At 38.5% G+C, this 27327-nt stretch overlaps 1 protein-coding gene across 1 annotated transcript in view; it reads right to left on the bottom strand.

Moving 5' to 3' along the window:
* Positions 1-27327, bottom strand: part of GRIN3A (glutamate ionotropic receptor NMDA type subunit 3A) — a 173624-nt gene that overhangs the window by 72802 nt on the left and 73495 nt on the right. The gene's annotated exons all lie outside the window — the stretch shown is intronic.

Here is a 27327-nt window from a genome sequence, read left to right as displayed (position 1 = left end):
TCACGGAGGCATTCTCTGTTCCCTACCCCTAACTAGGCTCAGTCCTGCAAATACATTGGCATAGCTCTCTGTTCATCATCATAGAAATTATCACATGGTTACAATCATTTAGAACCGGATTCCTCCACTAAAATAAAAGTTGCTTGAGGGTGGGATTAGAGATCTGACTTGTCTGTTGTGTGTTGTGGTCACCCCAGCCTTTTCCTAGTGCCAGACACATGGTGATTTATAAATATTGATAGAAGTGATGGATCGAATTGCCTGCCTAGCATTCTCATTTTAAAAAACAATTTCTATATTTGGAGTCATTAGTCAATATGACCAGGCATTTAATATAGTTTTTCCTATAATTGCTATAGCAGACAGGCTAGTTATGGTGCTTAATGGCTGAAGGCATTTCAACAACTTTTGCGCCTGGAGAGCTATAATTTCACCTTATGATATCATAAACCACTCACAGATTTCATGTAGTTACCAGAACCTTGGGCTGAAATTATAACCCTGAAAGCCCTTGCTGCCTATTAGTCAGTTGGTACATGACACAAAGCAAAATATGTTCTGCATTCCTGGACTTCAGTTTGGCTCTCAGTATATTGACTGATTTTATATTTGACTGGCAAAATATTCAGCTCCCTGGAAGTTAAACCATCTAAAAACACACTGTAAATCACAAGTGCTGGATGCACATGGAGTAGTAATTAATTGAGCATGTTATGAGTTTCCTATTATTTGTTCTGATGATTATGTTTCTCAAACTATACTCCTGAAACACTGGATAAAACTTTGGAGCCCACAAACATTCTTATCTTTGCATGCTTACCAAGTTTTTGAATACAGTTTAATAAGAGGCAGCACATTGTACTGAAAATTGTGATGGGTTTGGAATTAGAAACTTGGGTGCAAGTAGGAGGTTGAACTATGGAAAAATCGCTTAACCCCTATGAGCCTCAGCCTTCTCCTCTATTAAATCCTTTTCTGTCTATCCAAAGTGGGGCGGGGGGAGTCAACTGAAGCCCTGGAGTGAGTGCACTGGAAACAATGCTTTACAAATGGTATGTCTCATTATTACTTGTCATGTTGAAGCAAAATAGCCATTTCCTAAATCATGTAAAAATGAAAGGAAAATCATTGCATCCAGATAAATGCTTGTATTTCCTATCTGTAATATTTTTTCCTCTGTCAGTACTCAATTGTAGATGGGGACCCATGGCAAGAAAGTGTTGTTTGTAAAATTATGTGAATACAGGGGCAGCACCTTTTATTTCTCCAGAGGAGCTGGCAACAGTGACTTCTCAACTGATTTACAAGATGAGAAGAGCAGGGTGAGAAATGAGTTAATGATGGTTCAAGGAAGATGCTGATAAGCTGTTTCCTTATCTCCACAAGGAAAAAGCAAGAGCAAAAGGTTTTTTTTTTTTTTTTTTTTTTTTTTTGTTGTTGTTGTTTTGAGAGGGTAAGAGAGACTGGGGAATCTTTTCTGAAATTCTCTAGAGGATGGACTGGTTTGCCGTTGGTTTGACTAGAAGGTAGGAAGTAGTACTGGTCAGTTTGGCTGTGGGGTGGGGAAAATTCTAGGTGGACAATGAAGAAGAGAATTGCATAAGTCCAGAAGGTCCAGGAACTGGGCTAGATTGTGGCTGACAGGCTTGGGCTCTGAGTCAAAGCTGGGAGAGAGCAGGAGCTAAGCAGGATGGCAGCGTGGAAGTCACTGGAACATTGAACTGGTTCATAGGCCATGAAGCCAATTATAAGAGATAAGGTAAAGTTTTTTCTTGGAACATGTGACTGATTTGAGGGTAAAAGTGAGAGTGGGGCCAACAGCCAGAGTGGGCTGATGCTGGGTCTTGTGGGAATGGACTTCCCAAAGCACTTCTCCAGTTGCACTGTGTGGGATGGAGCCTGGATTCTGCATTTCTAATAAGCTCCCTGAGATGCTGAAACTGCAGGTGCTTGCACCACACTTCTGAGGAGCAAGATGTAGATAGAGCATCTTCAATTCTTCCTGAGTGAGAATAGGTTCAGTTCATGAACCTGGTTGGGGGAAGGTAACGGAGAGGGCTGAGCCTGAATGTGGGGGAGAAGTGGCTTCAGCTCTGCGAAGTAAAGAGCGTCGGGAGGTGCAGCCAGGCAGCAGGCTGGGGTTGTCTGCCTTCTCCTTTGGTCTCTTTTTCCATAAATCTGATGTTTGGTGTCATCTTCCTAAAATTCATTAAATTGGCACACAGTACAGCTTCTCTTTGTTCTTATGTAATCAGGATAAGCAGAATCATCTAGTCTAAATTAAAAATCCACATAGGCATCCAACAGAAGTCTTGCCCCTTTCAGGGAACATTGATTTTATTTTGAAATGTACGTAGTGTGTATAGGGACCTTCTGGAGATGATTTTTTTAATACATAGAAATGGCTGTTAGGCATGTTGCGCAGCCCTCTTACATGAGGGTCAATTCAGTAAAACTAAAATGTTCAGTAGAATTTAGTATAAAAAATGCCTGTAGAATTTTTTTATCATGCTATTGAATTTTATGTATGTATTTTGTATAATCTACTTTTTTTTACTTGGCAATACACATCCAGCTCACTTTTTTTCTTAAAAACAGCAACACTGCATACCATTGAATGAATGTCTCACACTTTATTTAACCAATCTCCTCTTGATGATTATAAATTGGTTTCAGCTTTTAAAGGATATAAACAATATCCTGAAGAACAAGCATTGACTTGATGTCCGGCTCCTCTACCACATGGGAAGGCACACGGCAGCATCTGCCAATCTCTCCCTTCTCTTCCAGTTTTCATTGATTTCAGCTTCTTGCTTCTGTGGCCTTCTCTCTCTCTCTCTCTCTGTATTCATTCTGTTTATAAAGAACTCCAGGAAGAGGATTAAGATCCACCCTGAATATGGTGGGTCACCAAAAGATCCCACTTACAATGGGTCCACACCCACAGGAATGGATTAAGTTTAGAAACATGTTTTTCTGGGGTACATACAGCTTCAAACCACCACAGTGTCTCCCTTGCTCCTTCCTCTCATATGTGGGGTGTGCACAATTTATCATGTCACAGTCTCAGCAGGAATCTCTGCCCTTGGATCATCTTTGCATTGTGAGCAGCTTTCCCAGCCCAGGCCTGGTGGTGGAGGAGGGCTGGCTGGAACAAAATTGGGGAGGACTTTCTCCTGGCCTGTGTAAATGGTGTTCAGATATTTTTGGGTGTGAATCCTGCATCTACCATTTACTAGCTGTATAGACTGGACAAGTAACCCAACTTCCTAATGCCTCATCTGAAAGGGCCTAGTAAGATTTACATGAGTAAAACCCATATAAAGTAGTTCATGTGATTCTGGAATATAACGGTGTGCCGGTTTGTATATATTATGTCCCCCAGAAAAAGCCATATTCTTTAATGCAATCTCATGGGGGCAAATTTATTAATCTTTCTGATTAGGGGGTGACCTTTTGATTGAGTGTTTCTGTGGAGATTTGGCCCTTCTCATTCAGGGTGGGTCTTGATTAGTTTACTGGAGTCCTTGAAAAAGAGCCACACCAGCCCAGATGCTTGCTGATGCTTTGAGATGCTAGCTCAGAGTTTGCTCCAGGGAAGCTAAGAGAGTACAAAACACCCCAAGAACAGCTGAGAGAGACTTTTGGAGACATGCTTGGAAGCTGACACTTAGAGATGCTTGGAGACGTTTGGATATAATAACCCAGAGACATTTTGGAGAAAGCCATTTTGAAACCAGAACTCCAAAGCAAAGTATCAGCAGATGCCAGCCATGTGCCTTCCCAGCTAACAGAGATTTTCAGGATACCAGTGGCTCCTTCAGTGAAAGTATCCTCCTGTTGATGCCTTAATTTGGACATTTTCATGGCCTTCAGACTGTAAATTTGTAACCTAAAAAATCCCCTTTATAAAAGCCAGTCCTTTTCTGCTATTATGCATAATGGCAGCATTATTAAACCAGAACAAATAGGTATCTGACAAATATTACATTACTGTTTATTGGCATTGATATTTTTAGTTCCTGTTTCTGAAATTATAACTATGGTCTTAATACGAAGCTTAGCGGGTCACATATGAACCTCTGGTTTTCTGGTTGACCATCATTTTAAACACACCACAGGAGATACACATATTTACATGCCTATATCCATTTCATTCTTACTTGCCAATAGAATGATCGCTATTAATTCTATTTCTCTGGATCACGCATGAAAAAAAAAACGCTAAGTCAAATATAATTTAAGGAGACATCGATGTGTTCTGTTTTAATTGGCACTGTTAAAATTTTCTGTCTTCTGGCATTTTTCGGCAGCAGCTTCCTGTTAAAATGCCATGGAAAGTGCACTTCCTGAGTTTGAAAAATATTAATGGATTCTGACTACATGTCTTTCCGAGCTTAAGTTAGGGATAATGTCCTATATGAGATATATTTGCCTGTGCAATTGGCTGAAGCAGACTTGTATCCAGTTGCAATTGGGAAAACTGAGCCCTAACCAACCCAAATCCCCAGACTGAGTTCATGAGGGAGCTGAACTCATGGTTAAGGTTTGTAACTTGTCACCGTCTACACTAGTAGTTGGACCACACTAGCCCCAATCTGGTTAAGGATCAGAATGCCAAGCTGAGGCTGAGTCATAAAAAAGTTCAACATTCGACTTAATTCCTTTAGTGTTGGTGGAGCTAAAATGTGTATTTTAGACATAGAAGTTGCCCCTGTGAGGAATTGCTTGCAAGTTCTTCACACACATACGAAGATATTTATATAGCATGAGTGATATTCTTCACAGGGCAAATCACTTTAACTCAATTCTCTCTAATTCCAAATGTGTGTCCATTTCATCTGCGTCAACTTTTTAATAATATAATTGTATGTGTGGGAACACACAGTTGATTGACGTGTATATGTTAATTATTTATAACAACATAAGATATATGTGAACATTTATACATATCCTATGTCATGTTTCGTTGTTATATGAAGTACGTATAGATATAATGCTTGCCAAGCAGATTAATAATGTAAACAAAGTTCTAAGCCAATTTTCTCCTAATTTAAAAGAAGCGTTTATAAAAATTTGGTGCACTCTGTTTGTATTCAAATGAAGGAAGCGATCTTAGACATTCATTAAAGAAAACCCAGCAGAGTGCCTAATTGAAAACACTTTGCCGCAGTTAGCATGAATTAGTATCTATTTGAAGGTAATAAAACTGCAGTTATTTTAAAAATTCTGTAAAGATGCCATTCTGAAATTATTTTGGAAGTAGGTGGGGAAGTAAACAGATCACATGCTCGTTTGTTCATTTTTCCATTAATCAAATTGAATTAGCAAAGTCTTGATGGTTTTCCTAAAATTCTTTGAACTGGAGAATATTGAGGAAGGGAGGGGAAACACTCATTTTTTCACCTCCTACTAATTGTCATGTACTGTGTGTCTGATCTGTACTGGACCACTAAGTGGATCTGATCTGATCCCACAATGTACTGCCCAGGACCCAGATTCGCCTGGGCTAGGGCAGCTGTTCACCTCATATTCCCTCAGAGGGTCTCCCCTTCCAAAGATCCTACTTCTGTGACCCTTGGCTTCACTGTGAGATTCATGGTCATAGATTTCTTTGCTACCATGATCTGATTATATTCTGTCTCATGACTCAAACCCTCAGGGTCACTCTGGGACACTATTTGGAGCTCCCCTGGTCACACCCTGCAGCTGTGAATGACAGGTGCTCCCACCCTCTACCTCTGTCCTTCTGGATTCACGTTGGCCACCTTTGCTTGGCTTCATGACAAGGCAACCCAACACTCAACTAATGAGTGGCCGCCATATGGTTCAGCTCCAGGGATACTGGATGAATATGATAGTATGATAGATCTGATCTCCACTCTCATGGAGTTTATAATCTAGTGGTGGATGGTATCAGACTTCAGACAGATACTTCACATCCATTTTCTCCTGTAATACTCTCAGAAAAGGACACAGAGACACATAAGAGGCTAAGTAACATGCCAAACGTCACACAGCTGACATGTGATTGAGTTAGACATCAAACTTACATCCACCCAGTAACAGGATTTTGCCCTTTGCACCATATACACTGCATCCTTCTGGAGCTTTCCTTCTATTCATTCCACAGCATGAAATTTGAGAATGGTCTTGAACTGACATATCGGAAACACTGAACTTCAAAGTGATCACCACAGAAGGCTATATCCTTACCCCAACGAAAATGCCACTTTTCACTCATTTGTTGTACAAAATTTACTGAATATTTACTGTTCACCTAACACTGTGCTAGATTCTGAGGCTACAGAAGTGAGCAAGACAGATAAACTAGGAAAGACAGACAATTAACAAGTACACAAAGAGACAAACATGACAGTGACAGATTGTGTTAAGTCCTACAAAAGGAATAAACTGGAAGGGAATGAAAGTTTGCTTCTGAATGTCTTTGTGGACGGTCTGGGTCTTTTAAGATGTCCACCTGGACTTGGAAGGCTGCAGACAGTAGCAGCGCATTTGGACCTAGCAGGGCTATTGTGACTGTCATCTCATGTCTGAATTATTCTCATTCTTACTTGGCCTATTATGTACTGTCTCGTCACCAAAGTGATGCATGAACATGCTAGAAAATCTGGAAAAGTAGGAGAGTAAAATAATAAATATTTCCTGCAATTACTCTGCTCAGAAATTAGTGCTGTTAATGTTGTTTTATATTTCCTTCCAGTCATTTCTCTTTATAGTCTGTACATATGCTATATACACCACATATATAGTACAAAAAAGGAGAGATACACATTTCCTCACTTTTAATTTGACATTATATTTGGATTTTTGGACAACTTAAATACTCTCCTAAATCATCTCGACTTACTGCATTTTTATAGCTCATAGGAATACCATAATTTATTAATTGTGATAGTGTTCTGCATTTAGATGGTTTCCAAGTTCTTGCTGTTTTGAGTAAGCCTGCAGTGAATCTTTGCAACAAATTGTTGTCCACATCTTAAATTATTTCCTTTGGACACATTCCTAGAAGAGGAAGTCAAGGGTGAAAGGGCATGAACTCTTTTAAGGCTCTGTATACAAATGGCCGCATTGATTAATGAATGCAATGTACCAACTTACTCTCAATAGCACTCTGTGCCCGTGCCAGTTTTAAAATGCTCCCATCAATAAACGATTCCTAATTTGAAAGCTAAATATATCATCTCATTACTGTTTTAATTAGCATTTCTTTGATGACAAGTGAGATTTAGCATATTTTAATACTTATTGGCCCTTTTTTCTTTCTTTTCCGAATTGTCATTAATATTCTTTACTTAATTGATTTTAACATCACTTAATGTATTATACCTTGCTGTCTTCATGAAAAGATTTCAGGAAGCTTACTAGTCATATAAAATTCAAGAGAGCATAAACTACAAAGCAAAAGAGACCAACTGAAGCCGGGAAATGTTGCTCAAGATGCCAACCACAAAGGTTACAAATCTGCTGTTGGTTGGCAAGAACTTGTCTCCAATTTCTGCACAAATCAACTGAAAAAGGGAATCTCGTCATTTACATTGACAATGGGAGAGAGTGAGAGGGAGAGGAAAACCGGTTTGCAAGATGAATATGATTAATATTGGTATTAAAATCAGATGAGATTTCAAATGATTGTTGCTATTATTATTGTGTGGTGTTGGGCATCCTACAAAGGACTTCACATGTGGATTATTTTATTTACTCTTCATAACTAAATGGAGAGAGGCACTATGTCAACTCCAGCCCTTGGGAAGTATAGCTCTTCCCAGACTAGAGTGTTTCTTGGGCTTCTTTTCTTTTGAGAAACTTCTGGTGAACAAAGTCCTCTACCTAGTCACTTTGTCCTCTTCTCGTTTCCCTTTTCCTGGCTCTCCAATCTCTTAGGCGTCAGTTCATGTTGGAGTGTCAGGACTGCCCCCCTCACCCCCTCCAGTTTTGGGGCCTCTGTATATGCTGTCCCCTCCCCCAAATCTCCTTGAGCTCATTTCCTGCCCTCAGATCTTAGCTCAGAATTTATTTCCTCATGGGGGCCTCCTTTGACTCTCCATTCACATCAGGTCTCCCGCAAGGCTCTCAGATTATGTTTTATTTTCTTTCACAGCAACTTACCACAGTTTAAATCATTAACTGATTTAAGTGCTCATCTAACTAATGTCTTTCATTTCCCCTAAACTCCACGTTGCAAGGACAGCATCTATTTTGCTTGCTGCTAAATTCCCGGCCATTTAGCATGGTGCCTGCAACAGAAGTCACAGTTACTGGATGAATTAAAGAATGAGTGAATGAATAGTTTGATGTATTTCAGGGTTCTTTCCCCTCTCCTCATGCTCCATTTTCAGGTCTTGTTTGCCCTGGAATTCTGGCACCCCTCCATTCTTTGCGGCCAGCTTTATTTTTTCATATGTTTTATTGGGCAGCCACATGCTGTTATATGAAGATCAATAAAGGTGGTTTTTATTATTTTGGGAAATGCTTCTCATTTCCTACTAGGTCTCTCACTTTAATATTTGTGGCTAAAGTTTGCTCTTACTTTCACAGCAGGTCTATGTAATTTTTAATATTTACTCAAATGTTTACCAGGACTGTTTCTGCAAAGCAGCACCGTTGTTTGCCTATGCAAAAATGACACTAGCCTCTTATTCCCGCTAAGGAGCAGGCATTTTTTATATTCATTAGAGGCATAGGAATAAAGGGAGCATTTTATCTGAGAGTTGATGCCAGTGACTGGAAGATTCTATGAATGCCCAGATCTTCTCCTCACACCAAAGACCCAGATGGAAAATTTTGTTAAGTAAAAGAATACTGCACTTTCTATCCACCTGTCAATCATCCCAAAATGCTAAGAGGAAAAGACTTTGGATGATGAGGCAACGGGCGCTTGCTCCCATCTGTCTACTTTACTCTGTTTTCTGCATTGCCTCTAATGAATAGTGCTAGATTTATGGCTAGAAATACTCAAATAAGTTCTATTAAATATATATCACTCATAAATTTCTGCTTTCATGGTCTCATGCTTCAAGAGCTCACCAGCTTTGAAGCATGGAGCTTTCTTCCCAGAAGAGTCAGTGGGAGGCTTTGAGAAGCCACATATATTACTTTTAGTGTAAAATAAATTATTCTGGCCAAAATAGTTTAGTTAAGTGAGGATAGAATCATCCTCTTGAATTTCATTTGCACAGCAGGCCAGTCCCTTTCCCTTGGGGTTATCTGTGGAAACAGCTAGCAACAGGATTATTTCTTCCCTCTAACCCCTTATCAGAAAAAAAAAAACCCAACCTCCCTTGGCTGCTGCAACATGTAATGAATCATAAACTGGTCTGTCCTTGCAGAGTGCTTTGCTTTTAATTTTATTTCTGACTCAAAGCCGTCAGTTGAAGCCAATGAATCTCAATCCTGAAATGGTGGTGAAATGTTCCCACTCTTAACAGTTTTATTAATTGGTTAAATGTATAGCCAGTATGCTAAACAATTATGATCAAGAAGAAAAATGGAGCTGTTACATTCATTGTGAGTTATCTGATATCACGATTACAGATACTTATGCAGCCAGGACTCAATTTACAGAGAGACCATGTGTAAATACACACCACAAATCTTACTGTAAAAGTCAATAGGTTTTCATCCAAATGCATTTTCCCATAGAAATATTTTATAAGTGGTGTTGAGATTCCAAGACCGATATCAAAAACCACATAGATAAAATTTAGGGCTGGGACTGTAAACTATTTACACAAAAAGTAAAAGCCACTATCATTATAATTTTAAATATTAAGTGCAACAGAAAAGTAAGTTTAAGGAAAGAGTGACGGAGACTCTTGCAAGTCTGTTTTTTTCAGATTTGGGGTGCTTAGATGGCCCCTAAGGAATGAAGGCATCAATTCCTTGGAGCTCATTTCCTAAGAAAATGATTCCAGGGAGGTCTGGGAGTTGTGTTCTCAAAGTTTTGAGAGTGATGGGAGAGTTTTCCTGAGGTAACTAAGAGTTAAGAAGGGAAGAAGGCAGGTCGTTCAAGGGCATTGATGTGTAGCCACAGGAAAAATTTTCCTGGCTTGAATTAACTGAGCAGTGCATAGTAAGAGCAGGATGGAAATATCAGCATGGTATAAGGGGGCCATCCTGATATTTGGGAGATGAGGGGATGAAAAACTACAAAGACAAAGGAGACAGACAATGAGTCATGGGTGGACAAATCTTCAGAGTGTGAAAAATATGCCATATAATGTGTCATCTCTCATTCAGGTTTGGAGGGTTTTCACTTGACAGCAGAAAAACAAATGCCCCCAAAGAACTACAGGAGATCTGTGAATACTGGGCAAACAATGTATTTCCACTCATTAGAACTGAAAAATGAATTTGAAAAATGAATATGGAGTTCTGAAAAATACTAGGGAAAAGAAGCAAATTGTGTAAACCCAGTTTCATCAGACATTAACACACACACATACACTCACACTGTCACAAACACACAAACACACGCACACACAGTTGCTAATTCTCATGCTTGGGATTGGGCATGGATCAGACTCCATACTTTTTGATAACCTCAGGCAAGCAGCTAGACGTGACAGGTGGGATCCTATCAATTTCCATCTCAAAAAGTCAAAATTTGCTCCACAGAATGACATTCAAGAACCTGCATGACTTTGCTACAGGACCCCTTCACTTCCTTATTTTCCACACCTCATCTCTTCACCAATCCTATATGCCAACACTTTGAGACACTTTATGCCTGGCACTTTTCTTCAAAGAGAAATTTTTCTCCATACCACCTTCTCCCTCGGGGAACACATACCCCTCCAGGGCTTCAATACACGGCATCTTCTCTCTGTCCAAAACTCCCGCTAACTTCAATCTCTGTCCTGAATGCTGGTTCCATGATTGCAAATGCTTGTTTGATAGCACTTCATATCCAAAACAGATTTAAAAATGTCATGTATGAAACTGAACTGACCACCATATTTTCTAATCCTTCAAATGCCTTTTCTGCTTTCCCCAAATGATACCATCATCTTTTCAGACACTCAGGCCTGCATCTTTGAAGGCTTGACTCTTTATTATCTCCCACACCCAATTAATTGCGAAGTCCTACTGATTTGATCACCACAATATTTCCTACATCCTTTCTCTTTTCTATCAGTGACCACAGCTATAACTTCAATTTGCATTCATTCTCTTTTCTTCCAATCTTGTCCTGCTGCTGTTGCCAAAGCAGTCACACTAAATGGATACTGATTTTAAGTGTCAGTAGACCTCTATTGTTAGATGAGGTACCTTCTCTAGCCTGATGCTAAGGATCCTCCATTAGGCGAACCTAGCTTTCTTTATCAGGCTATCTCACCATTCTCCCTTCATCTAATGTAAGCTGCAGCTAAATGGAACTCCCCAATATCTCCTGACCATGCTCTGTCTTTCCACCTCTAAGTAGTTCATTCTGTTTCCTTGCTTGATGTTCATTTCTCCTCCCCTGTCCTGCAAGTCCAAATTCTGAGTATTCCTCACGAATTTACACAAATTTTTGCCTTATTAATTAAGCTTCCCCCTTATATACTGAGTTTAAAGTGACCATCTCTTCCTTGAAATTCTACAGTATTGCATTTATATCTCAACTTTGGCATGTTTATAACTTTCTAAGTTTTTCCCCTTGTGTTGATATAATTTTCCCCTAATTGACCAAAGGCAGATTATTTTACTTATGTACCTATGAATTTCTTCATCTCACTTAGTATAAGAAGGAGTACAGGGTAATGTCATCAAAACGGTGATGTAAATATCCCTTGAAAAAACATCCCCAGAGATTCAGCTAATAAAAGGACAAATTCCACTTGATATGAACTCTGGAGAATAGTAAAGACTGGAGAATGACTCCACAAATGCTGAACTAAAGAAACTGAAGAACGTCAGGTTGGAAAAGTCCATCCTGGACCGCTGGTCAGTTCCTGTTTCCCTCCCCCTCACTTGGGAGCCACAGAGAGGCAGCATGGCCCCGGGTCCCTCCCACCATGGATGGAATATAGACCTAACCACAGCAGCGAGTTAGAACTCTATGCATATCCAGCACAGAGACCTAAATTCACAGACCCAGGATGGAATACCAGCTGCTGAGGAAAGATGCATACAAAAGGGCCCTTGGAGGAGGGAAATAGAAAGAGATTACAATAGAAAGACTGGTAAGAATTGTTGTGACCAATCTAGTTTCAGTAAATTGGGCCACCTAAAGGCAAAATGAACCTCTCTTAAGTGACCCACCTTTCTGGATTGGCTCTGTCTGGCTCCCTGGGTCAGGGTAACCCAATGGGGAACCAACCAGAGGCAGGAAAGCCTCACAGAGACACAGAGAGAAAAAAACAGGGGGTTAAACTGAACTGCTATAAGATAGGACAGACCCAAGGACTGAAAATTGTAAGAAAAATGGGACATTGAGTGAGGGAGGGAATTTAAACAAATCATAAGAGTTTGGGATAAAAGTTTGCACAAAAACAGAACAGATCCAGATTCACAGAGAAGGAACAGAGAAAAGGAAGCTCTCTCCTGGAGGTGAAACAATTGCACAAAATGTGCAATCTTAAAAACTGCACTGCATTTCCAGGGCAAGAATCAGATGAAGAAGAGCTGAGAAAATCTGAACAGTTAAGCACAGGTTATTCTAAAGGTCTAGAGTAAGTTAAGCAAGAAGAGCGTTAACACAAAGCCAATCAACAATAAAATTCTAGACAAGAGGGAGAAACAGACCTCAGATTAAAAATACACTAGAGGCATATAACAGCAGATTTTAACAGGCAGTAGAAAGAATCAGTGAGCTAGAAGACAGGAATACTGAAATTGTATAGTCAAAAAAATGATAGGGAAAAGAACAGAAAAAATTGAGCAGTGTCTCTGATTTAAGTGACAGCACGAAGTGCGAAAATGTATGTATCATGGGTATAGCAGAAGGAGAAGAAGAGGGAAAAGAGACAGAAAGAATATTTGAGGAAATAATGGCTGAAAACTTCCCAACTCTTATGAAAGACATAAATATACATGTCCAAGAAGCACAATGTGCTCCAAACAGAATAAATCCTAATATACCTACTCTGAGATGCATACTAATCAGAATGTCAAATTCCAGAGATAAGGATTCTGAGAGCAGCAAGAGTAAAGTGATTCATCACATACAAGTGAAAAAAGAGGGATATGGGAGCAGAAAACATGTATTCCATTGAAGCTAAGTTGGTATCTTTTCAAATACCATACTTAAGACTAAGTTCAGATTTCTCCTCAGAAACCGTGGAGGCAAGAAGGCAGTGGTATGATATATTTAAGGTGCTGAAAGAAAAAAACTCTCAGCCCCCAATTTTTTATCCAGCAAAAGTATCCTTCAAAAATAAAGGAGAATTTAAAATATTCACAGATAAACAGAAACTGATAGTGTTTGTCAATAAGAGAATTGCCCTACAAAAATTACTAAAGGAAATTCTGCAGGTTGAAAGGAAAAGACAGGAGAGAGTGGCTTGGAGTACTGTGAAGAAATGAAGATCATCATTAAGGGTAAATGCAAAACCCAACAGTACTGTATCCTCAGTATACAACTCTGCTTTTTAATTCATATAAGAATCAGAATACAACTGAACAAGAAAAAGGCATATTTCTTGATAATGTATGTGCAAAATATAAAGTGGTAAAATGAGACAAAACAATATAGTGAAAAAAGGGATATGGGAGCAGAAAACATGTATTCCATTGAAGTTAAGATGGTATCTTTTCAAACTGGTAGGTTGTAGAGGTAGGTTGTATAATATAAACCTGAGGGTAACCACAAAGAAAGTAGTTAAAAGGTAAAAAGAAACAGAAATGAAAAAGGGATCATTCAGATACATCACAAAAGGTCAACTATACAGAAAAGGAGGTTGCAAAAAAGGAAAAGAGAGACAAAAAAGGTATTATATACAAAAAGCAAAGGATAGAATGGCCAAAACAAGCACTGCTTTTACAGTAATAATGCTGAAGTTTAATGGATTAAATTCCCCAATAAAAACACATAGGTTGACAAAATGGATTAAAAAAGCATGATCCAATTATATGATAAGAGACTCACTTTAGACCCAAAGACACAAACAGGTTGAAAGTGAAAGGATGGAATAAGATATTCCATGCAAATAGTAATCAAAAAAGAGCAGGGGTAGCTATACTAAAATAAGAAAAAATAGAGTTTAAGCCAAAAGCTGTTATAAGAGACAAGGAAGGACACTTTATATTAATAACAGGGCAACCTGACAACAAGAAGAAGAATCATAAGTATTTATGCACCTAACCATGGTGCCCCAAAATACATGTGGCAAACACAGGCAAAACTGAAAGGAGAAATAGGCACCTCTACAATAATAGTTGTAGACTTTAATACACCATTCTCACCAATAGATAGAACATCGAGATGGAATATCAAAAAGGAAAAAGAGTACTTGAATAACATGAGAAATGAACTAGACCTAAATGACATATATAGAACATTGCACCCCTAAACAGCATGATATACGTTCTTCTTCAGTGCACATGGGTCATTCTCCAGGATAGACCACATGTTGGGTCACAAAACAAGTCTCAATAAATTTGGAAAGTTTAGCATCATACAAAGCATCTTCTTTGACCATAATGAAATGAAGCTGGAAACCAAATAGCAGGCAGAGAACTAGAAAATCAACAAACATATGGAGTTAAATAACATGCTCTTAAACAATCAGTGGGTCAAAGAAGAGATTGCAAGAGAAATCAGTAAATATCTTAAGACAAATAAAAATAAGGACACAATATTTCAAAACTTATGGGATGCAGTGAAGGCAGTGCTAAGAGGGAAATTTACAGCTCTAAATGCTTATATTAAAAAAGAAGAAAGAGCTAAGTCAAAGACCTAATTGCACACATGGAGGAACCAGGAAAAGAACAGCAAATTAATCCCAAAGTAAGGAGGAGAAAAAAATTAGAGCAGAAAGAAATGAAATCGAGAGTAAAAAAAATTGGAGAGAGAATTAACAAAATCAAAATTTGGTTCTTTGAAAAGATCAATGAAATTTTTAAACCCTTAGCTAGACTGACAAAGAAAAAAAGAGAGAGGGCACAAATAAATGAAATCAGAAATGGGGGGCCATTACTACTGACCCCATGAAAATAAAAAGGATTGTAAGAGGACACTATGAACAACTGTATGCTAACAAACTAGATAATTTACATGAAATGGATAAATTCCTAGATACACATGAACAACTTATACTGACTCTACAAAAAAATAGAAGACCTCTAGAGAACAATCACTAGCAAACAGATAGTCAGTCATCAAAAACCTCCCAAGAAAGAAGAGCCCAGGACCAGATGGCTTCACAGGTGAATTCCACCAATCATTCCAAGAAGAAAGAATACCAATCCTGCTCAGACTTTTCCAAAAATTGAAGAGGAGAGAACACTACCTAATTCATTCTATAAGGCCAACATTTATGCCAACAGCACTTCAAAAGAACTTACACCATAATAAAGTGGATTTTACCCCAGGTATGCAAGGGTGGTTCAAGATAAGAAAATCAATTATTGTAGTACATCACATCAACAAAACAAAGGGGAAAAAAACACATGATCATATCAATTGATGCAGAAAAGGCATTTGACAAAATCCAGCATCCTTTCTTGACAGAACATTTAGAAAAATAGGAATAGAAAGAAACTTCTTCAACATGATAAAGGGCATAAATGAAAAACTCATAGCTAACATCAAACTCAATGGTGAAAGACTGAAAAATTTCCCTCTAAGATCTTGAACAAGACAAGGATGCCCACTATCACCACTGTTATTCAACATGGTACTGGAAATTCTGGCCAGAGCAATTAGGCAAGAAAAAAGAAATAAAAGGCATCCAAATTGGAAAGGTAGAAGTAAAACTTGCACTATTTGCAGATGATACGATCCTATATATAGAAAGTCTCCCCAAATCAACAACACTATTTGAGCTGATAAACAAATTCAGTAAGGTAGTGAGATATAGTATCAGTAAGGTGGTGAGGTATAATATAACACAAAAATCAGTAGTGTTTCTCTATACTAGTAATGAGCAAGCAGAGGAGGAAACTAAGAAAAAAATCCATTTACAATAGTAACTAAAAGAATTGAATATCTAGGAATAAATTTAACCAAGGATGTAAAGGACTTGTAAACCGGAAGCTGCAAAACATTGCTAAAAGAAATCAAAGAAGGCCTAAATAAATGGAAGGGCAATCCATGTTCATGGATCGGAAGACTAAATATTATTCTGATGTCAATTCTGCCCAAAATGCTTTACAGATTCAATGCAATCCCAATCAAAATTCCAACAGCTTACTTTGCAGAAATGGAAAAGCCAATTATAAAATTTATTTGGAAGGATAAGGGACCACAATAGCTAAAAACATCTTGAAAAAGAAGAACGAAATTAGAAGACTCACACTTCCTGACTTTAAAGCATATTACCAAGCTACAGTGATCAAAATAGCATGGTATTAAATTTAATAGGCTAAGTCATTCATCTTGGGGCTTGCCCTTATGAAACTTATTCCTGCAAAGGAGAAGCTAAGCCTACTTATAATTATGTCTAAGAGTCACCTCCAGAGAACCTCTTTTGTTGCTTGGATGGGGCCTCTCTCTCTAAGCCAACTCTGCAGACAAATTCACTGCCCTCCCCACTATGTGGGTCATGACTCCCAATGTTGTAAATCCCCCTTGCAACATGGGACATGACTTCCAGGGATGAGCTTGGCCCTGATGTTGTAGGATTGAGAAAGCCTTCTTGGACCAAAAGGGGGAAGAGAAATGAAACAAAATAAAGTTTCAGTGGCTGAGAGATATAAAATAGAGTTGAGAGGTCATTCTGGAGGTTATTCTTATGCATTACTTAGATATCCCTTTTTAGTTCTTAGTGTATTAGAATAGCTAGAAGGAAATACCTGAAATTGTTGAACTGTAATTCAGTAGCCTTGATTCTTGAAGATGACTGTATAATTATATAGCTTTTATGGTGTGACTATGTTTTCACTATGTGAAAACCTTGCAACTGACACTCCCTTTATCCAGTGCATGGACAGATAAGTAAGAAAATAAAGATAATAATAAACGAATAATACAGGGAAAAGGGGTATGGGATGTTTTGGGTGTTCTTTTTTACTTTAATTTTTTTAGAATAATGAAAATGTTCAAAAGTTGATAGTGGTGATGAATGCACAACTATATGATGGTACTGTGAACCAGTGATTGTACACTTTGGATGATTATCTGGTATGTGAATATATCTTAATAAAATTGCATTAAAAAACAACATGGTATTGGCACAAAGATAGATATATTGACCCATGGACTCTAATTGAGAGTTTAGAAATAGACACTCACACCAATGGCCAATTGATTTTTGACAAGACTGCCAAGTCCACACAATTGGGAAAGAATAGCCTCTTCAACAAATGGTGCTGGGAGAACTGTGTATCCATGGGCCAAAGAATGACAGAGGACCCTTATCTCACACCATAGACAAAAATTAACTCAAAATGGAGCAGGGATATGAATGGACATTTGCACACTGGTGTTTATGGAGGCAGTATTCATGATATGCAATGGATGGAGGTGGCCTAAGGGTACATTGACTGAGGAAAAGAATGGTGAACTGTGGTGTATGCATATAATGGAATATTAAGCAACTGCGAGGAGTGAAGCTGTGAGACAGGCAACAAGGTGAACAGATCCTGTAGACAGCATTTTGAGTGAAGTATGCCAGAAACAAAGACAGACATTATAATGCCTCACCAATATGGACTAATTACACTGTGTAAACTCAGAATTGAATCTTAGAGCACAGCTTATCAGGGGAATGCTTATTGTAATGGCCCCTAGATTGTAAGCTCTTACAGAAGTCACATCTATTCCTGGATTTTATAGCTATCTCCAAACTCCGAGAAGCTGATCCCTTTGTGTGTAGCCTGATTGGTCTCTGGAACATTGAGTATCTGTGTGTCACTTGAAACTCAGAGCTAGAGCTTGGCAGATATGAATGTCAGTATTAGTGCATATAGCAACTGTTAAAAGAAGCTGAAAAATAGCCCAGACTTCAATTACAGATATGAATGAAGCAGATCTGGTTAGGACCAGGGCACATTGGGCCAAAGGGAAAGTACGACACTGACTGTGTTGTAGAACTTCAACTTCCATGTGAGACAAAGGGAAGAAATGTTTATTTGATGCAGGATCTATATTTTCTAAACAATTTAACTTGTACAGGCAGTTTGTTCAAACATCACAATTACATGGAACTTTGAATAGGAAGTGAGATATTGTAGGTTTGTATAGGTTTGAGTGAAATACAGACACATCTCAAGTAATTTGGTCAGAGAATAAAAATACATATTTGAGGTCCCCCTGAGGAGCTGGGGGAAAATGCAAAGGTGTTGGATTTTCTCACCTGCACTGTTGCTGATGTTCTCACAAATACTGAGGACTGGTGGTTTGGTATGCTGAGCCCTCTATCTTGGGGCTTGCCCTTATGAAGCTCATTACTGCAAAGGAGAGGCTAAACCTGCTTATAATTGTGTCTAAGAGTCTCCACCTGAGGATGTCTTTGTTGCTCAGATGTGGCCCTCTCTCTCCAGCTAAGCCACCTTGGCAGGTGAACTCACTGCCCTCCCCACTATGTGGGACCTGACTCCCAGGGGTGTAAATCTCCCTGGCAATGCAGGATATGACTCCCGAGGATGAATCTGGACCTGGCATCATGGGATTGAGGACATCTTGACCAAAAGGGGGATGCAAAATGAAACAAAATAAAGCTTCAGTAGCTGAAAGATTTCAAATGGAGTTGAGAGGTCACTCTGGTGGACATTCTTACACACTATATAGATAACCCTTTTTAGGTTTTAATGTATTGGAATAGCTAGAAGTAAATACCTCAAACTATCAAACTCCAACCCAGTAGCCTTGACTCTTGAAGACAATTGTATAACTATGTAGCTTACGAGGGTGACAGTGTGATTGTGAAAACCTTGTGGATCGCACTCCCTTTATCCAGTGTATGGATGGATGAGTACAAAAATGGGGACAAAAACTATATCAAAAGATCTTGGAGCTAAGATGGCAGCATAGAGAGGAGTGGAAGACTGTTAGTCCCCCCGGAACAATTCATAAATGACCAAAAAACTAGTAAATAACGTGGAATAACTGTGGGGAGACAAACGTGACTGTCCACTCATCATCCACCAACCTGAATTGGGAGGGAATGCCTGAGATCGCAGCATAAAATCTGTAAGTAAAACTGCGGACCTGTGCTGAGAGCTGAGAGCTGAGAGCCCCTCCCTCATGGGCAGCACTCTCTCAGCCCAGCTCCAACTGGGGTTTTAATGTTAACTGCTCAATACAGACAGCGAATCCTCAACAAGAAGACAGAGGCTTTTGGTGACAACTGACCTTGGGAGAGTTGGGGGACATATCTGTCTCAGGACGGGGAGCCCAGAGGATCAGGTGCCATCTCTGACTGACGGTGAACCTGGGAGCTTTTCTGACCCTTTCTCTGTCTATGGAGAAAACCTCAGCTGTTTTCAGCCTGCAGTGCTTTGCAGTAAAGACACCCTCAGCCATTTTAAAATGAAAACACTTTGATCATCAGAGTCAGAGAAACAAAGAACTTATTGGTAGGCAGTGACCTGTCTGGAGGGGGCATAGCTTCCCAAGAGGAAAGGGAGGGGCCAAGCTCTACTGCCTGCCTTTCCAGATCCAGACCCCAAAGCCTGGGGGAGGAGAGCCACGGGCCACACCCCCTTACACAGGCGGTGACAGGCTGACAGGTGCACCTGCTGGGCAGAAAAGCACAGGTGTATCAATCCTCTAAGAAAAACCATCAAGGAAACCAGATACTGAATATTTCCTCCTTCTGGGACCTAAGCCTGTTCTCGTCTGGGAAAACCTGATTGGGGTGGCCTAGGAGGTCAGATGCCTAGACAACAGAAAACTACAACCTACACTAAGAAAAATGAAGTTATGGCCCAGTCAAAGGAACAAACGTGCACTTCAACTGAGATACAGGAATTTAAACAACTAATGCTAAATCAATTCTAAAAGTTTAGAGAATATTTTGCAAAAGAGATAGAGGCTGTAAAGAAAACACTGGGCATACATAAGGCAGACATCGAAAGTTCAAAAAAAACAACTAGTAGGATCTATGGAAATGAAAGGCACAACACAAGAGATGAAAGACACAATGGAAACATACAACAGCAGATCTCAAGAGGCAGAAAAAAACACTTAAGAAGTGGAGAATAAAACACCTGAAAGCCTACATGCAAAGGAGCAGATGGAGAAAAGAATGAAAAAATATGAGCAATGTCTCTGGGAACTTAAAGATGAAACAAAGAACAAGAATGTATGTATCATTGGTGTCCCAGAAGGAGAAGAGGAGGGAAAAGGGGCAGAGGCAATAACAGAGGAAATAATCAATGAAAATTTCCCATCTCTTATGAAAGACATAAAATTACAGATCCAAGAAGTGCAGTGAACTCCAAACAGAATAGATCTGAATAGGCCTATGCCAAGACACTTAATAATCAGATTATCAAATGTCAAAGACAAAGAGAGAATTCTGAAAGCAGTAAGAGAAAAGCGATCCATCACATACAAAGGAAGCTTAATAAGACTATGTGCGGATCTCTCAGCAGAAACCATGGAGGCAAGAAGGAAGTGGTGTGATATATTTAAGACACTGAAAGAGAAAAACCACCAACCAAGAATGCTATATCCAGCAAAGCTGTCCTTCAAATATGAGGGAGAGCTCAAAATATTTTCCGACAAAACAGACAATGAGAGACTTTGTGAACAAGACACCTGCCCTACAGGAAATACTAAAGGGAGCACTACAGGGTGATAGAAGACAGGAGTGTGTGGTTTGGAACACAATTTTGGGAGATGGTAGCACAGCAATATAAGTACACTGAACAAAGATAACTATGAAGACGGCTGAGAGGGAAGGTTGGGAGCACGTGAGACATCAGAAGAAAGGAGGAAAGATAACGACTGGGACTGTGTAACTTGGTGAAATCTAGAGTATTCAACAATTGTGATAAAATGTACAAATATGTTCTTTTACGAGGGAGAGCAAGCGAACGTCAACCTTGCAAGGTGTTAAAAATGGGGAGGCATTGGGGGAGGGATGCAATCAATGTAAACTAGAGACTGTAACTAACAGAAACACTGCATTATGCTTCCTTTAATGTAACAAAGGAGATATACCAAGGTAAATGCAGATAAGAGGAGGGGATAGGGGATGCATGTTAGACACTTGGTAAATGCAGATAAGAGGAGGGGATAGGGGATGCATGTTAGACACTTGTCTAACTTGTCTAATATGTTAGACACTTGTCTAACATGGTGTTGCCTGACTCTTTACTCTACTTTGATTTAAGGTTACTTTTCCTTTTGCTACTTCCTAGCTGTCATTTTTTTTTCCTCTTTCTTTTGCCTCTCTACCTTCTTTGACTCTCCCTCCTGCCTTGTGGAAGAAATGTAGATGCCCTTATATAGACAGTGGTGAAGGTGGTGAACACATAAATATGTGACCATACAGAGAACCATCAACTGTTTACTTGGGATGAAATGCACGGTGTATGAACAAAACCATCTTAAAAAAAAAAATGGGTTGATGACAAAACCTCAAGGGCAATATACTGAGTGAAATAAGCCAGACACATAAGGACAAATATTGCAGGGTCTCACTGATAAGAACTAATTATAATATGTAAACTCATAGACATGAAATATAAGGTACCAAGATATAGGACGAGGCTTAAGAATGGGGAGTGGCTGCTTAGTATGAGCAGAATGTTCAACTAGGATGAACTTAAATGGTTGGAAATGAACAGAGGTGTTGGTAGCAAGATGTGAGAATAACTAACAGTGCTGAATGGTGTGTGAATTAGGTGGAAAGGGGAGGCTCAGAGTCATATATGTCACCAGAAGGAAAGTTGGAGGTCAAAAGATGGGAATGTATAAAATTGAATCCTATGGTGGGCAATGTCCATGATTAACTGTACAAATATTAGAAAACTCTTCCATGAACCAGAACAAATGTATGACAATACAACTAGAAGTTAACAATAGAGGGGCATGTAGGGAAGAAATGTATACCTATTGCAAACTATATACTACAGTTAGTAGTATTTCAACATTCTTTCACAAACAGTAACAAATGTACTATACCAACACTACGAGTCAACGATTGAGCGGGGTTGGTTAGGGATATGGGAGGATTCGAGTTTCCTTTCTTTCTTTCATTTTTTTTTTTTTTTCTTTTTACATCTTTCACTTTATTTCTTGTCTGGAGTAATGAAAAGTTTCTAAAAATTGAACAAAAATTAAGTGTGGTGATGGATGCACAGCTGTATGAGGGTACCAGGGGCAACTGATTGTACACTTTGGATCTTTTTATCTTTGTATGGTATCTGAAAAATCCCAATAAAAATTAAAAAAAAAAAACTACATGAAAAATGAGATGGGATGGGGGGATGATTTGGGTGTTCTTTTTTACTTTTATTTTTTATTCTCATTGTTCTTCTTTCTTGTGTAAGGAAAATGTTCAAAAATAGATTGGGGTGATGAATGCACAAGTATTTGATGTTACTGTGAACTTGATTGTACATCATGGATGGTTGTATGGTATGTGATTATATATCAATAAAACTGAATTTAAAAAATTAACTCAAAATGGATCAAAGATCTTATTAAGAACCAGGACTATAAAACTCCTAAAAGAAAATGTAGGGAAGAATCTTCAGGATCTTATATTAGGCAATGGTTTCTTAGACTTTACACCCAAAGCACAAGAAATGAAAGAAAAAATAGGTAAATGGAACTGCCTCAAAATTAAACACTTTTGTGCATCAAAGAACTTTACTACAAAAGTGAAGGGACAACCTATTCAATGGCAGAAAATATTTGGAAACCCACATATATAAGGGTTTAATATACAGAATATAAAAAGAAGTCCTACTACTCAACAATAAAAAGACAATAACCCAATTAAATATTGGGGAAAAGACTTGAATAGACATTTCTCCAATGAGGATATACAAATGGCTAAAAAGCACATGAAAAGATGCCCAACACCACTATCTGTTAAGGAAATGCAAATCAAAACCACAAGGAGATATCATTTCACACCCATTAGAATGGCTACTATTAAACAAAGTGACACATAAGGAGAGGATGTGGAGAAATGGGAACACTCATTCACTGCTGGTGGGACTGTAAAACGGTGCAACTGCTGTGGAAGACGGTTTGGTAGTTCTGACCTACTACCAGGTTGATACCCACAAGAATTGAAAACATGGACTTGTACAGATATTTGGACACTGATGTTCACTGAGGCATTATTTACAAATGCCAAAAGATGGAAGCAACTTAAGTGCTCATCAACTGATAAATGGATAAGCAAAATGTGGTATACATATATACAATGGAATATCATTTAGCTCTAAAAGGGAATGAATTCTGGATGCATGTGACAACATGGATGAACCTTGAGGAAATTATGTTGAGTGAAATAAGCCAGACACAAAAGTATAAATATTGCATGATCTCATGGGTATGAACTAATTATAATAAGCAAACTCTTAGAGATTCAATCTAGAATATAGGTTATCATGAGATAAGACTGGGGTTAGAAAATGGGGAATTAATGCTTAATTTGTACAGAATTTCTATTTAGGTTGATTGTAAAGTTTTGGAAATGGATGGTGGTGATGGTAACACATTATTGTGATTGTAATTAACTGTGCTGAATTATGCATGTGAATGTTGTTGAAAGAGGAAATTTTGGGTCATGTATATTACTAGAATGAACGTTAGAAGAGAAAACATGGACCTGTATAACACATTGGACCCTGCTGTGGACAACGGACTGTGGCTAACAGTACAAGTATAAGAATGTTCTTTCATGAATTACAACAAATATCTGACACTATTACAAGGTATAATAATAGGGTGGCACATGGGAAAAATACACCTAATGTAAACTATGCACTATACTTAATAGCACTATTTCAATATTCTTTCACCAATTGTTAACAAAGGTTCTGTGCTGATGCAGTGTCAATAATAGAGGAGTAAATGGAAACACTGTAAACCTTCAACTTCTCTGATTAAAATAAAATAATTAGAAAATGAGTTTTCATCTTAACACTGATTTACATATGTTAACCATAATCCAAAACTATAGTTTTCAGAATCTAAGAAGTTTCAACACACTTCAGTTACACCAGGAAGACATTTGGGTACTACACATCCCATTGGAATGAGCTTCTGTGAAAGCGACTACTAATTGTATAAATCCTGAAGGATCCCCAGATAGAGATTATGTTGATTATATTTGGAGAGTGAAGGGGGCATTTTTAAAAGCTTGCAACACTATTTATTGTTAATTATTATTGATTTTATATTTGGATCTTCTTTATTGCTGCCACTTCCGATTCCTCTTAGCCATGAAATGGTTTTAATTGATTCACCAGTTGAGTTAACAGAACATAATGATATAACTGGAGGGTGTGGGATTGAGGGATGTAGATGAGGAAGCATGTGGAGAATATACAGGCTTCTCAGTGGCCTCCAAGGGCACAACTTGTTAAATTTATTATGAGCAAGGAATACGTATCCCATATTTAATCCCAGACGTGCAAATTGCAGACATTTTCTCTCATTTATAAGCCTTTCCCTTCTCTTTGTGATGTCTACAATCAACCAATTGTAATATTTTTTCACCTTAGAGCCTGGAAATTTGTTTATTTTTCTGGGAATTTCCTTTGGCATATTTTCTAAAGTAAAATATATATAAAATGAAAGTAATATCATCTGATGGACCGAACGACACAAATATTTAATTGATCCCCTGACAAGTAAATAAATTTCCTCAACTCCAAAACAAACAAACAAACAAACAAACAAACAGTAAAGCCCTCAAGTATGAGAGAAACCCTAGTGGGAATCACTACAATGTACTTAAGAATGGATGCTGGGTGACTGAAGGGGTGATGAAATTATTTTTGTCATAGCTATCTGCAGGAGGGTGAGGACATTATGTAATCTACATAATACTGCATATATTGATGAAATTGAAAAACGCAGTCTTCAACATTATTCCCAAGGATTCAGATGTCAAACATTGCTTAGTCAAATAATCTGGGTGTTCTTCTGGTGATAAAAACCTATAAATAAATTTTAACATTGAAACAACAGTAGTAAAGATACAGACATGTATTTGGAATCTTGGTGAAATTCATTTTTTATTTCAAATTGAAAATGGCTTCGATTTAGGCTTGTTCCACTTCATCAAGAGCTTACTACCTTTAACACAAAGTTAACTTGGTCCAATTTGGCTGAATTAGATTTCTAAACTTTTCACCTCTTTCTTCTGGTGGAGTTGTTTGTTTCCTTATGCTTAAAAATTTGGTTTACTGCTATTTATGGTTTATATTTATTTATTTTGTTTTTATTCCCTAAAGTATTCACTGTTTCAGGTTTCTCATGCATAGAATCCACAATCAATTTTGGTGATCTTTGTTTCTAATTAATGAAACTCTAGTCAGTATTTTTACACTGGATAATCATCTGGAATCTCTTCAACAACAAAGGATAATAGTCTGGAATCTCCTCAACAACAGGGCATGTATTAGATTATTTTTTGAATTAGATCAGACTGAAATGTTTCCATCTGAATTTGTAATTTAGGAACCACATTGACAAGTTCTTTCACAAAATTTGAGTAAGAGTGCAGTGAAGCAGTAAACATTAGGGAGATCACAGGCTGCTAGAGCTGCTATTACTGGCAAAAAATGGAGATGCGGAAGTATCACCAAAATCTCTTTAGGGTGACATTCTTATTTATGGTAAAAAACTCATTTGAGTTTACTGAATTCCAGGTCATAACACAAAGCCCAGAATGTTCGTTAAGAAGCAACATAAATCCTTGCCCAGTTAGTGAGCCACTGTTAGCTGAATTGTTTCACGAAATTAATGTCACTTGCCAGGAGGTTCACAGTTTATGGGTCTAATTTCTTATGTTCTCATATAAGGTTGCAAAACAGACCTTACCTTATATCCTAACTCAAGCATCTATGAGAATTCTCTAAAGCTGCCAACAGCCCTCTGGGCTACTCTGTGTTTTGCTAAAGAGTGTTGCAAATGTCCTGTGCTGCTCTATGAAATCCATGTTTTTATGCTTAATAGAAATTTATGGCAAACTGTTCAATACTTTGAGACGTGGTGTGATAAAGGGCATTGGAAGAGACTGATGGATATTTCACAATTTGAAATGCTCAGCTTAGCTCAAGTTGCTTTAAATATGGTGTGTCCCGGGTATGCCCACTGAATTTCAGCTTTCTCCGGTCTCCACTAGTTGTGTTCTGTGCATGGGAACACACTTGTGCTTTGGCTGCACATTCCATTCCCCATCACCATTGCAGTGTTCCCCTGCATCCCATTCCAATTGCCTTGGGTGTTGATGGCCCTTCCCCTCTACTTCCACCAGACCAGACTAGGTTTTCCATATACTCAGTTTCTGAAAAGAGCCTTCCTTCTATCCGGAAGGAATGCTGACATTACTGTCCTTAACCTGAGTACCACTGCTGCTTTACCTGTTTACCTGCATCTCCATCCTTCCCCTTCCTTTCCACACATAGGAGCAGATATCTAGGATTTCGAATGCAGTCTCAATAGATACAGTTTTCTTGAGCCTCCTTGGACATTGTAATGTGACCTCTGGTACCCTGCCTCTAACCCAAGGTAGCCAACTGAACAGTTTCCTTTCTCTGTAAGGGACACCGCCAACATCTTGTCCTCAGCTAGCCAAACCTACTGCCTCAGTTAGTTCAGTACTCCTTGTTCTAGACCTACTGAGTTCCCTAGCAGCTGATTTGGTGTGCTTGTGATAAAATGCTAGTTCTTCCAATTTACTGTTTTTGATGGTTATACTGGGTTGAATGGTGGTCCCCTGCAAAGACTTTCCACATTTGGTCCTCAAGATTTGTGAATGTGACCTTATTTGGAAAAAAAAAGATTTTTGCACTAAATGCAAAATAGAGTGGGGTGGGGGGATGATTTGGGTGTTCTTTTTCACTTTTAGTTTTTATTTTTATTTTCATTTTTTTCTGGTACGAGGAAAATGTTTAAAAGATAGATTGGGGTGATGAAAGCACAGCTATGTGATGGTACTGTGAACAGTCGATTGTACACTTTGGATGATTGTATGGTATGTGAATGTATCTCAAAATTAAATTAAAAAAGGCTTTTGC

Source organism: Choloepus didactylus, chromosome 10 (assembly GCF_015220235.1).
Source record: "Choloepus didactylus isolate mChoDid1 chromosome 10, mChoDid1.pri, whole genome shotgun sequence".
Taxonomy (NCBI): Eukaryota; Metazoa; Chordata; class Mammalia; order Pilosa; family Megalonychidae; genus Choloepus; species Choloepus didactylus.
The sequence above is the reverse complement of the archived record's forward strand: the minus strand, read 5'-3'. Positions and strand labels throughout refer to the sequence as shown.